Raw genomic sequence first — 13,649 nt, forward strand, 5'->3', positions numbered from 1 at the left:
TCAAATGTGTTATTTTTGTAGATGCTCACTTATACTTCCTTATATCATAGTGTGATGCTGTGAAGTATGGGGGTATCCATATCCAATAGTCTTACTGCAAAAGCGGGCCATTCAGAGCATTAATACGGCTGATTACTATGACCACACAAATCCACTGTTTATAAAGTATCATGTTATGAAATGTAATGATTTGGTTTATTATAAATAAATAATGCGAAGTATAGAGCTAAAGCAAAGTTACGCCCGGACAGTGTGCAAAGGTTTTTTTCAATACAGGAAATATGATTTGAGAGTATGTGTACTGTTCAAAAAGCAAGAAAGGGATTAAAAGGATATTAGAGATTAGATTAATTAAGTATTTCTTGTGGAACAATGTTGATGTGAATGTGAATGCAGAATATGAGAATACAAGCTCTCAGTCAGAAGTGTTTTGTTACTTTTGAGTTATTTCCCCTTTTGTCAAGCATGGAAATCACATTTTGCCAGTGTAGTCTATTGGGTAAGTTCCCTTTTTATGTCCAGATCCGGAAGGTGCCGTCCCTGTACAAGGATGTTGGTTACTGACTAACTGGGTCCGTGTACGTTTTGGGTCCGTGTACGTTTTGATAGTTCGTTTTTCGTTTCAAACGGAAATACGAAAAAACGAAGAAAGAAAGCGGAAATACGAGGTGTTTTCCTATTTCCGTTTGGAACCAAAATCGAAAAAAACAGGGGAAAAACTGAAATACGGAGCTGTTTTTCGTATTTTGGTGTCAGAATCAAATGAAAAAAAGGAGTAAATAATGAGCCGATTTTGGTCCATGTACGTTTTGATAGTTCGTTTTTCGTTTTTGATGTGAAGAATGGAGAACGGAACCAAATGTAATGTTTTTCAATGTAATAGCCATGCACGATCTAACGTTAACGAATATGTATAACGTTATGAATAAATACATGCATACAGATCTATACCAGGGTAACGTTATGATATAAATTTTTTGTTTTGTGCATTTCATTTAGACATGATCTTTTATCTTTTAGAACAAGCTTAAAATCAGTGGCGGCTCGCCACCGGGGGCCCTAGGGCGCCGACCCACCTGAGACCCATGAGAGAAGAAGAAAAAAAAACTTTTTTGTTTTTTGTTTTATAGCCCTATAAATAATATAAACATGTTTAAAATGAATAATATTTACTCATTTTAAGTATGTTTGTGTTTCCAATGCACAATATAACGTTAATATCTAAAATAAAAAATACTCGTTTTCCTGAACAGGAAGTGACATACCTTTTTTAATTTTTTTTATTTTTTTGTATTTCTCTGCCCGGGCTAGACGCAATTGCGCTCTGAGTGCGCGTCACTGGTTGATCGCTGTATCCGTCGCAGCCAATCAGTGCGTAACGCGTTGTGCGTTGAAATATGACTATTATGTTGGAATCCGGGCACGATTTGAAGCGGTCTAGGCAGCAGCGTCAAAAATTTCTGTAGCCGCATTTCGCGGAGACGCTCTCTGATTGGCCGACGCCAGTATTTTTTTCCGTAGCAGCATTTCGCGGAGACGATCTCTGATTGGCCGAATCCACTTTCTAACGTTCCAATTCTAGCTTATTCTAGATTGGTGGTAGATAGTTGTTGTTGTTGTGAGATGCAGCTGTTTGTCTTAGAGCGTGACTGCAAGTTCTTTAGACGGTTAAGCTTAGGCACTCTTTCAAAGTTGGTTAAGGTTAGAGTTTGTCTTAGAGCATGGCGATAGAACGCCAGGTAGTTTGCAGTCTGTTCGACGCGGAAATGGACAAAGAAATTAAGTACTTGTGTTGTGTGGTGCTAACTGCTAACAGCTAACACTTGGCTAACAAGCTATATGGCGGATGCAGTCTGGACAGTGGACAGTGGTCTGGAATACATCAACAGTGGATTATACACTTTATCAAGCCCTCCTGCCCTGGACGTTTCAACTAAACAGTGAGTCTCTCTCTCTCTCGCTCTCTCTCTCTCTCGCTCTCGCTACACAGCTGTCTCCGCGGAATGCGGCTACGGAAAAAAGTATTGACTGTGCTTGCTGAGACGATAATAGGCTAGCGATTCAAAACGCGCTGCTGTGTTGTGAACTATAACATTAATTTAGCTGCTGCTGATGCATAATGAATGAATGGTGAGTTGTTTAAAATGACAACATACATGTGTTAATTATTTTATTGGAATGATCCGAGAGACAGAGCTCCAGAGCATCTCAGATGCTCTGGAGCATGCTGAGATGCTCCAGAGCATCTCAGAGCATTACATTTTCAACTCGACCTAACGTGAACTGCGACCCACAAGGCTCCAATACTACCAGCCGCTACTGCTTAAAATAGCAAAGGTTATATGGTTGATCATTTGTCTATCGTGTCTGTTTCTCTCTCTCTCTCTCTCTCTCTCTCTCTCTCTCTCTCTCTCTCTCTCTCTCTCTCTCTCTCACATCTTTGTAAAACACTCGTGAGACCAAAAAAAATGCCTTTGAAAACAATATGTAAGATATATAAGATGGTATATATTATATATACATATTGTTCACACTATGGTGAGGCATAAGACATGGTGTTTACACATTCAAGTGGGCTGGGCGATATAACGATAACGATAATGATCACAATATATTTTAATAATCGATATCGGAATTTTTTTTTAGATTTTTTTATATTTTTTTCGTTAAACCCAGAGACAGTGGACAGACTTGTCTTTCTTGCCTGCAACTTAAAGTAATGGCTTTGCTTGTCCAAATGACAATACTGACCAAATTGAGATTTATTTTTCTCTTGTCCATTTATTTTGTTTGCTTTCTAATGTAAAATACAGTTAGAAACCGTCTGTACACAGAGTAGGCTATGTGTGCTAGCAGAGCTAGTCTCCAGTCACGAGTCACGGTGCACATGTGCAGTGGTTTGTCCACCAAAAAACGCCAAAAGATAGAAAAGAAACGAGCAGAGAACTGGAGTGTGAGGGGCTGTAACACTAAAGATGGCGGCAACGACAAAGAATTGCTGCAAAATAAACATACATCTGTTGTTTAAAAAAGAAATATATATATGTTTTTTAATACTTATAACAATATCGATAATTATGGATATCGCGTGATATGATATTGTTATCAATATCGTTATCGCGATATCATTTTTGGCCATATCGCCCAGCCCTACAAGTGGTTATAGTGTAACAGAGTATTTTCTGTTTCCAAAATAATAGATTCTTATCAAACTGGTGAACTACACGCCTGTAGCCCCTAAAGCTGCTAAAATACACATTTTGTTCACTGTTTTGTTTCTAGAAGTAGAGCAGGTTGGAAACCCTAAGTATTACTCTCCCCAAAACCAAGACTTCTCCCCAAGCAGAAACAATTTATGAGTAACACATACCTACTCCCATTATGGGCGGTAAGTGTGTACACAAAGTTAAAACACAGATATACACATTCTCCTCAAGTAGATAATGTTTTTTTTGGGTTATCAATGAATAAAAAAATTTACATGCTAGAATTGCCACAGTTATCTAGAATAGCAACGATAAATAAGTGCCAACCACATATTATTATAATAATTCATCCAGTTTTCTTTAAAGTGTTTTGGTTAATCAGAGTGTTTACCAATCGTATATTATCGTTTTATTTTTTATTACGTCACTGACAAAATAATAAAAGAAAAAATACTAATTTAATCAGATTAATCACTTTATTCAAATTGAGGATTTAGTTTGAGGATAAAAAAAAATGTATAAAATAAAATGAGAATAATATTTTTTAATTTTAAAATGTTCATTAAAAACTAAGGTTCGAACGTCCGTTCGAAAAACCCTGACGAAGTTTGAATCACTTTATTCAAATTGAGGATTTTGTTTGAGGATATATAATAATAATACTTTTTTTTTTTTAATTTTTCTTTTTTTTTTTTCTTTTTTTTTTATTAAAAACGAAGGTTTGAACGTCCGTTCGAAGAACCCTGACGAAGTTTGAATCCCAAAGACAGGCTTCGGGGACAGCCTTACCAAACATATTATTTATATTATTCAAATGAAACTCAAACATGTTCCGTTGTGATGTCACAGTATGATGTCATAATAGAACATTCTAGAACATTTGTGATGTCATAGTATGATGTCATAATAGCACATTCTAGAACATTTGTGATGTCACAGTATGTCATAATAGAACATTCTAGAACATTTGTGATGTCACAGTATGATGTCATAATAGACCATTCTAGAACATTTGTGATGTCACAGTATGATGTCATAATAGAACATTCTAGAACATTTGTGATGTCATAGTATGATGTCATAATAGCACATTCTAGAACATTTGTGATGTCACAGTATGTCATAATAGAACATTCTAGAACATTTGTGATGTCACAGTATGATGTCATAATAGAACACTAGAACATTTGTGATGTCACAGTATGTCATAATAGAACATTCTAGAACATTTGTGATGTCACAGTATGATGTCATAATAGTACATTCTAGAACATTTGTGATGTCACAGTATGATGTCATAATAAACCATTCTAGAACATTTGTGATGACACAGTATGATGTCATAATCAAACATTCTAGAACATTTGTGATGTCACCATATGATGTCATAATAGAACATTCTAGAACATTTGTGATGTCACAGTATGATGTCATAATAGTACATTCTAGAACATTTGTGATGTCACCATATGATGTCATAATAGAACATTCTAGAACATTTGTGATGTCACAGTATGATGTCATAATCAAACATTCTAGAACATTTGTGATGTCACAGTATGATGTCATAATCAAACATTCTAGAACATTTGTGATGTCACCATATGATGTCATAATAGAACAGTCTAGAACATTTGTGATGTCACAGTATGATGTCATAATAGTACATTCTAGAACATTTGTGATGTCACAGTATGATGTCATAATAGACCATTCTAGAACATTTGTATGTGACAGTATGATGTCATAATCAAACATTCTAGAACATTTGTGATGGCACAGTATGATGTCATAATAGACCATTTGTGATGTCACAGTATGATGACATAATAGCACATTCTAGAACATTTGTGTTCTATATATGTGACCCCGACCAGTGCTATAGCCTACATGTCTATTTTTTCATTTTCCAGATTTTTCCAGATTGTGAAAGTACAGAATGTAAGCTTTCAAATGATGTGTCATACTTTGAAATCTGAGAATGTTATTATTGTGATGTGCTAATTTTAAATCTTGTAGCAGTCTTTTTTCCCCAAAGACCTAAGCAGAGAAAACAGCTCTTAAAGATTTGACACCTTTTGCCAGGATTCTGCTGGGCGTAAACAATACCTCCCAGCCACACCTCTCCCCTGAATAGTATTAACATAATTAAGTGCTGTGACAGCCATTCTGACAGATCAGATACAAAATCAAACATTTTCTATTGTAGTAGTAATATAACTACTAGTCTGAATAATGTATATTTCAGTTATTGAATTGAAAACCTTTATTTATGTATTCCAATATCTGTTTTATTGATTAATGATATATTTTGAAAGAATGCAGGTTATAGCTGTATAAAACAAATGTCTGTCCCATTGTACCAATTCAACAATTCTCAGGATTGCGAAGGCAGGCTGGTCAGTGGAGTTTTGTTGGGTTCCGGGGCATGCTGGGATTGCGGGAAATGAGATGGCTGACTCCCTTGCCAAACAGAGCCTGGGAAGGGAGGAAGAGATAGGCATTTCAATGGGAAGAGTAGAAGTTGAGGCTGAGTGGCAGGCTGAGTGGGAAAGGGGGACCAAGGGAAGGCACTATTTCTCTCTGCAGCCTCGGGTCAAAATCAAGGTGGATGGATATGGGTCTAGGAGTGATAGGGTGAAGATGTGTAGATTGAGGCTGGGACACTGGGTTGAACAGTACCTTGTGCATTGTGGGAAAACAGCCAGATGGGCGGTGTGAATGTGGAGAGACTGAAACTGTCGGGCATGTTTTCCTAGAATGTGAAAGGTATAGGAAAGAGAGGGAAATCTTTTATAAATGTCTGGTAGAGTTGGGAGTCTCCTCCTTCTCTCTTAAATCTTTCTTTGGCATGGATAATGAGAACCATCGGCTGATCACAGAGGCAGTGCTGACATTTCTGCATGCTTCAGAGTTGTACCAGAGGATATAGCGTTAGTGTATTTATTAGTATTGGACAGGCAAGAGGAGCAGAGAAGAAGGAGATAGAGTTGATAGTAATGTGTTTTGAAGATGAGAAGAAGAAGAGGGTAAACAATCAAAAGTTGGTTTACCAGAGGCCTAACTATGGCACACCACTAGCGTAGTATAAGAACTGAGGAGGGCAGTAATACGCCTGCGGGAAATTCAAAAGAAGAAAGAAGAAGAAGAGCTCATCAAAAGAACTGCGGAGGGCAGTAATACGCCACGATGCGTCTACACTGCCGGAAATTCTAAAGAAGAAGAAGAAGAAGATCTCATTGTGTGAGGGGGCTGAGAGGGACCAAGCAGCCCAGAATAAGATCGCAGGGGGCAAGGAGGGTCCCGCGGAGGGGGGCTCAGACAGGAAGTAGCAGCATTAGCTGCACTCCAATGGACAATGTAGGGGATGACGGGTTCCAGTAGACTGCGGGAAAAGAAGAAGAAGAAGAAGAGCCCATCAAAAGAATTGCGGAGGGCAGTAATACGCCACGATGCGTCTACACTGCCGGAAATTCCAAAAAGAAAGAAGAAGATCTCATTGTGCATCTTGAGACAGGATAATATACACATGATTGTTAAGGGGATGCAGACCAGAGAAAGACTTTCGTCTTGTTTACATCAGGTTCCCCCATTTTCATGTAAGTAAGGGTGCAATAAGCACCGTGCAATCCATTCTTTGTGGATCCCGCCCTTAGACTAGTTGAAAAATGTTCATAAGAAAGAGGTGAAATGCTAATAGAAATGTTTCATAATGATGTTCAGTGTATTCATAAGTGTATTGCTCTCCTTAATGTAGAATGATATGGTGACTGTGCAGACTCAGGAAGGAGAGAAAGAGACACAAGAGTTACAGATAATGGAAATATCAGACAGTCAGCTTAAAGTGTAGGATAACATAACAAATTAAGACACAAATACTTGGATCATATATCCCCCCCCTCTCTTCCTTTCTTTACAGAGTAGCTGTAGTAGATTGTGTATTCAAACCAGTTCAGTCTATTCATAAGTGTATTGCTCTCCTTAATGTAGAATGATATGGTGACTGTGCAGACTCAGGCAGGGCCGGACTGGGGAAATAATTCATACCGGGAGATATAGCGCGAAATATAGCCCCAATCAGGCCACTTTTTAAGCAGGGGTCTGGGGGTCCCCCACCAGGAAATTTTTTGTTACAAAGACTTAATTTGCTGCATTCTGGTGAATTTTAGTGCATGTGAATCACAAACGAATGAGCCAACAATTGCTTAGTACAATGTACTGTTATGAACATCAAATAAAACTATGCTACTCTCTCCACCTTCAAAAAGAAAAAGCAAGAGCATAACATATTTTTCTATTTACTATTATAATACAGTTAACCACTCTCTCCCCCTATTCAAACAGAGCAAGAGCACAATACCATATTCACTTTACTGATGCACTACCCATCAACAGTTAAAATAGCCCTTACCCCATACACAAACATTAAATAACAGACCTTTCATTACAATACTATAATAACAGTAGCCACTGCCAGAATACATATATCGTGTGTGGTGAGCACACGCATGCATGCACAACGAAGACAGAAGATTGCATTGTCTCAATCATTTTAACTATAAAATGAGCTCAAAGTATGAGCTCACTGACTGAAATTTCCAACAAAAAGCATCAATTGTCAAATAATATTGATCACATTAACTAGACTAGATGTTTTTGAGGAAATTAGAAAGGGAACAACAACTTAACCCTTGTGTCTGATCAGATTCTTATTTTTTGATAACTTTGCAGTGATTATGTTTGTAGCCAATATATGTGGCAAAGGTGTGTAATCTTTGAATGATCTTGGAATTATTTTGACTTTCTCTTTCATAAATTGTTTATTCAACTTCAGCCCCAATCATAACCACCACAGAGAGAGTATTAGTACCCGCATCCTGTCTCATTATGCAAAAGACGCCCCCTTTAGTTTGATTGATTGAAGCCACGCCCCCCATTTGAGATGATTTATTCATCTTCCGGTTTAGGAAGGGGCGGGGCTATAGGAGGAGGGACATCCGGAGGCGGGACAAAATGGAAGTGGGATTTTCAGAATAAATCTGCCGAAAACTTCTGTCAGTACCAGGGTAAGTGTAGATTTATGACCCTGTGTGTGTGTGTGTGTGTCTGTGTGTGTGTGTGTGTGTGTTTTCTTGGAGAATGTCACAATCTTTAGACAAGTATCTTGTAGATATCTTTTTATGGATTATAATGTATATGTGTAAATAAAGAAATAAACAAATGTATGTTTCGTAGAAACCTGTGTGATTCCCCTCTGAAGGCTGTCAAAGTGCACCTTCTCAGTAGACTGGATGACTCTCTGTCAAACTGAGTCCCCTTCGCTGTGACAGTCACACTAGGAGGAGGGGGCATTAGGAGGCGGTACAAATGGAAGAGGATAGCAAATCAGGGAACTCTAAAGCTTCTGTCAATACCAGGGTAAGTGTTGATTTATGACCTTGTATGTGTGGGTGCGTGTGTGTGTGTGTGTATGTGTGTGTGTGTGTCTGTGTGTGTGTATGTGTGTGTGTGCAGGGGTTATTTTTAAGAAAAATACAAATGGTCTATAATGTGGCTTCATGGAGAATGTCACAATCTTTAGACAATTATCCTGCACATATCTTTTATGTATTATATTGTATATGTGTAGATAAAGAGAAAAAAGTATCATAGAAACCTGTTTGGCTGTCAAAGTGAAACATCTCAGTAGGCTGGATGTCTCTCTGTCAAACTGTGCCCCTATGCTGCTTTCAGCACAGGAGGCGTTACAAATGGATGAGGACGGCGAATCAGGGAAGTCGAAAGCTTCTGTCAATACCAGGGTAAGTATTGATTTACGACCCTAAGCTGTGTACATTGGTCTTCTGTAGAGGAACGGTCTGAAACCTGAACTTTTGAGGTGTGACTTCCCTTTTCTGAGGAAAACAGAAAGCTTATGTCACTGAGCCTATAAGGGGCATAGTTCTTGAATGATTTATGGCCCCTAAGCTGTGTGTGGGTGTGTGTGTGTGGGTGTGTGTGTGTGTGTCTGTGTGTGTAAAGGTTAGGATTATTTTTGTTATATTGATGTAATATGTCTATAATTGTAATTCTTGGAGAATGTCACAATCTTTAGGCACTTCTCCTTCACATTTCTTTGTGGATTATATTGTATTATATATATACTTGTTTTTTTTATATGTGTAAATAAAAGAAAATACAATTGGCTTCAATGCTATAAGCCTTAGGCACCAAGTGCTCACACTCCATAAGACAGATTAAAGTGCTGCCCACGTCTGGGCTAGTATCAATACCAATACCCTCCCTTAAGGGTTTACATATATTGTATTATTGTTCACATTAAATTATTACAGTTAAAGATATGAATAGGTATAAAAGTTATACGTGATAGTTTAGAGTTGTGCTGAAAATATAAAGTTCAGAAAATATGTGTCTGTGAGGGTCTGTGTGTGTGTGGGGGGGGGTGAATTGGGGCCCCCTTTAGGTGTTAAAACACCCCATGGTGGCGTGAAGTTTAACAGTTTAGGGGACATGCAGAGTTAGAGCAAAACTCTGTAGAACATTATAGTCATATCATAATTTTAGTTCACACAATGGATGGGTTCACATGAACACAATTTAAACCAGGTACTAAAAATGTACGGATTAGATTCCAAGTCCAGTGTAACCTCAGACCTACTCATAATGGCTAAGGATAATAAAACATTCTATTATTCTAACCTATATGGGCTGATGTAACCCTAACTAACCTTACAGTCATGCATTTGTCCTAATAAACTAACCTACACTATAACATGTAACACTTTGATGAATATTGTTACACAGGTGATAGAGTTGTATTCTCCCTGATCACCTATCGTACAGAACTTGTAAGTAGTTTTGGATAAAAGCGTCAGCTAAATGACTAAATGTAAATGTAAATGGTATCCAGGGCTAGGGGTGTGTGTCTGTTGACAGTTTGGGACACAGTGGTGACCATGCAATAGAGATAACTGTAGTTATTATTTCTTATTTCCTATTTCGTAAAACGAATACAATGTATTAAGATATAAATGTACCCTATATTAGAGTCTTTTGACAAGGTTAAGAGAATACATACCATAGAAAGACTTTTGTCTTGTTTACATCAGAGACCCCCATTTTCAATTCACCAGGACATATATGACATACATGACATACAGATAGACAGTACTGCTACATCCATACATTTAGGACATACCAGATTGCAAATACACCAAAACAAAAGAAAAAAGAGTGGTAACTTGTAAGTGTGTGTCTGTGTGTGTGTGTATGTATGTGTCTGTCCAAGCTGTTTTAACTGTTTCAATAGGGTATTTCATATGTCTTAAATTACTAAATTAAGACTTATTTCTATTTAGATCATATGATGGGTAATTTTAAGCACACCTGTTATGCTTATACACTGTAATAGTGGATGTTACGGCTTTTAAACTAAAAAATCATAAGTGTTTAGAAACTTTAGATATTAACCATATTATTGATGTTATGCATGCTTATATTATAGATAAAAAAGTTTACAGCATGATCTGCAATATTCTTTAATACATTTTTATAATATACCCAACTGCGTTTTTTCTACCTCAAGGTGTAATAATAGCTTTGTATGATTTTAAGTTCATCCTAGTAATAATAGAAATATTATCCAGTTGTGTAACTATCTTCAGCTCTATGAATGGGGTCCCTTTAAAACTTCGAAATGTCACCACTGTCTGTTAAATGTAATGCATGCAAACATTTTAACATTTGTTAGGACCATGATCAAATCAGATCATATTTATTTGTAAGACCCTGCAACACACAATGATGTCCCCTTGGGACAAACACATCTTCTTTAAACACTTCAAGAAGATGTATCACAATAAATCATGAATAAGACAAAAATACCATAAAGTACAACACATTTAAAATAAATGAATGCAACACAGTCATACATATCCTTGCAAAGGTATGTAAAAACCTATCAATAGGAAGAAAATGCACCTCAGACCTAGTGTTGAGGAGATAACCAAGACCCTTTCAAGGGGGTCTCCCTTCTTAGATGATGCTGACAGCAGTGTTGCACTAAAACAACCAAACAGTCAAACAATTACAATAAAACATACCATCACATTTGTTATGTATAGAAAGGTGTAATTCCCATAGCAGGAGTCGAACCCGTGCCGCCCTGTTGAAACCAGGGAATCCTTACCGCTAGACCATATGGGATTTCATGTGGTATACTGTACAAAACCTGTTTACACTCAGACGGGGCTCCAGGGTCGGATATTTATCTTTCTGTACACGTTTTTAAAGTGAAATATATTAGTAGAACTTTTTTTACATCATTCTACATAAGAGTTCTATGTTTTGATATTATAAATGAAATGCCTCATTGTTTTAAGGTGTTTCATACAAAATATAATCGATCCACTATACCCCCTGTAACGGGGTACAGTGTTTCGATACCTGGGGCACAGTGAATCAGTCCAGATATTATACATTATTTTTACACAAACAGCATCTTTATTGTGTGAACGAAGCAAAACTTTCAGGTACAAATAAGACAAGTCAACAATAGACCTATCAACCAGGCCATCACTGAAACAATATGACATTTTTTGTTAGTAGCCTATGTAAAACCCTGCATAGTGCTGGTAAATTTCGCACACGCATCTGACACATCCTGTATATTTGGATAAATTAATGTGAATGATACATCATGGTCTCTGTCTTCACAACTCTGTCCATGGTTACTGATGTATAAAGGACCCCCTCCTGGATACATTCCTATCTGTGAACACTATAATCATGACAACACCTAACATTGTATTATTTTCCTGGTTATAATGAATAAAACTCATCTTTGTTTTAAGGTGTTTCATGCTAAATGGTTCTTAAAGTGAATTTCCTTCAATCATCTGCGGTCAAGGATAAAACAACCTCCTCTGGTAATACTCTGCATTTTGCTTTTTTCTGCAAAATTAATAAATATTTTATTGGTATGTGAAGTATTGTTACACATCAACAACTCTAATAACGGCTTTATGTTACTTTCATACATGTTAACCATACTACACACTAACTCAGCTATGGTGAGTTACATTTTTATTTGCCTTAGAACTGTCATCTTTGAGCTGTTTGAATATATCCTATCATGTGTAACTGTAGGATTTAATGCATATCGAAATATTGAGAGTATAAAATAGTACTCAGGGGGCTTTCTTATTATTTATTGTGGCTAAAAAACAATTTTAACTAGATGCTGTTCTGCATAGTAATTCAGAAATGTGCTAGTTGTATAATATACCTTAGATCAGTCATATGAGAGAGACCTTTGGGGCTTGATCGTACTAAACTTCTAAAAGTAGATCTGTATTGAAACACTTTTTTATTTGACCATTTTATTATCATTGTGTAAACAGGTAAAAAACTAGGTTGACATGTCTGTTTTAAATGTATCATTGACACTCAAACAATCAACAAAAAATTCAGAATTCACTAGGATAATGTTATGGTTTGTAACCGACCCCAAACGCAACGGCACAGAGAGAGTTGTTTTCAGAGTTAGCCAAAAACAAGGGCGTGTTTATTCTCAGAGTCACAAGATTAAATTAGGTGGAGAACAGAACAAACGGGGAATCTGGCATGTGAAGAATGTCTTGCGGCTCTGCAGATTCTCCCAGACGGTGTTGGTGAGGAATTTGCTTGTGACGTCTGAGCCGCTCTGCAGATCCCCCCAGCATACACTCCCAGAATCCCAGTTAGCTCAGCGCACAACAGATAACAGAGAGGTGACTGATCCAAATGAATAGCCAAGTGACTTGATCTTCGGTGTGATACACACAGTTAGCAGAGTCCAGAGAAAAAACAATACGGTAATCCAAAGAGTAAATCCAACAACAAAAAATAGGTGAGAACAGTATAACAAAAACGGGATCTCTTCGGTGTTTCACAAACACACAAAAAACTGGTGATCCAAAAAGACTGTTTCAAAAACTCACCAAAGCGCAATGCGTAAAGCGGGCAGATAAACGAGGCGTAGCTTCGTACGGGAAATCAGGTTCTCCAAGGGATACTTCACGAGAGTCCTGGAGAGCAACAGACAGCGAACGGGAAAGAAAGGCAGATGCAGGGAATATTCAAAACGATCCAACATCGGTATTAGGGAGATCAGGGTATTTAAAGCCACGGGGCGCTAAATGACAAGCTGTGACAGCTGCGGGATGAAATTGATCATTGCTCCAGAAGCGTGTGGTTGGGATAGCACCAATCAAACGGCATCTTACAGGAAAGAAGCGTGAGGCGCGGAATGCAATTAATTAACAAAATACCTTAAAGGAACGGAGCGAGTGGGTGGGCAGCGGACAAAACCTCACAGTACCCCCCCCTCCACGGGAGCCACCCGGCGACCAGGCCGACCCGGCTCGCCCGGATGGGCACGATGGAAGTCGGTGATCAGGCCGG

This window comes from Notolepis coatsorum (genome assembly GCF_963971535.1).
Source record: "Notolepis coatsorum genome assembly, chromosome: 13".
Lineage (NCBI taxonomy): Eukaryota > Metazoa > Chordata > Actinopteri > Aulopiformes > Paralepididae > Notolepis > Notolepis coatsorum.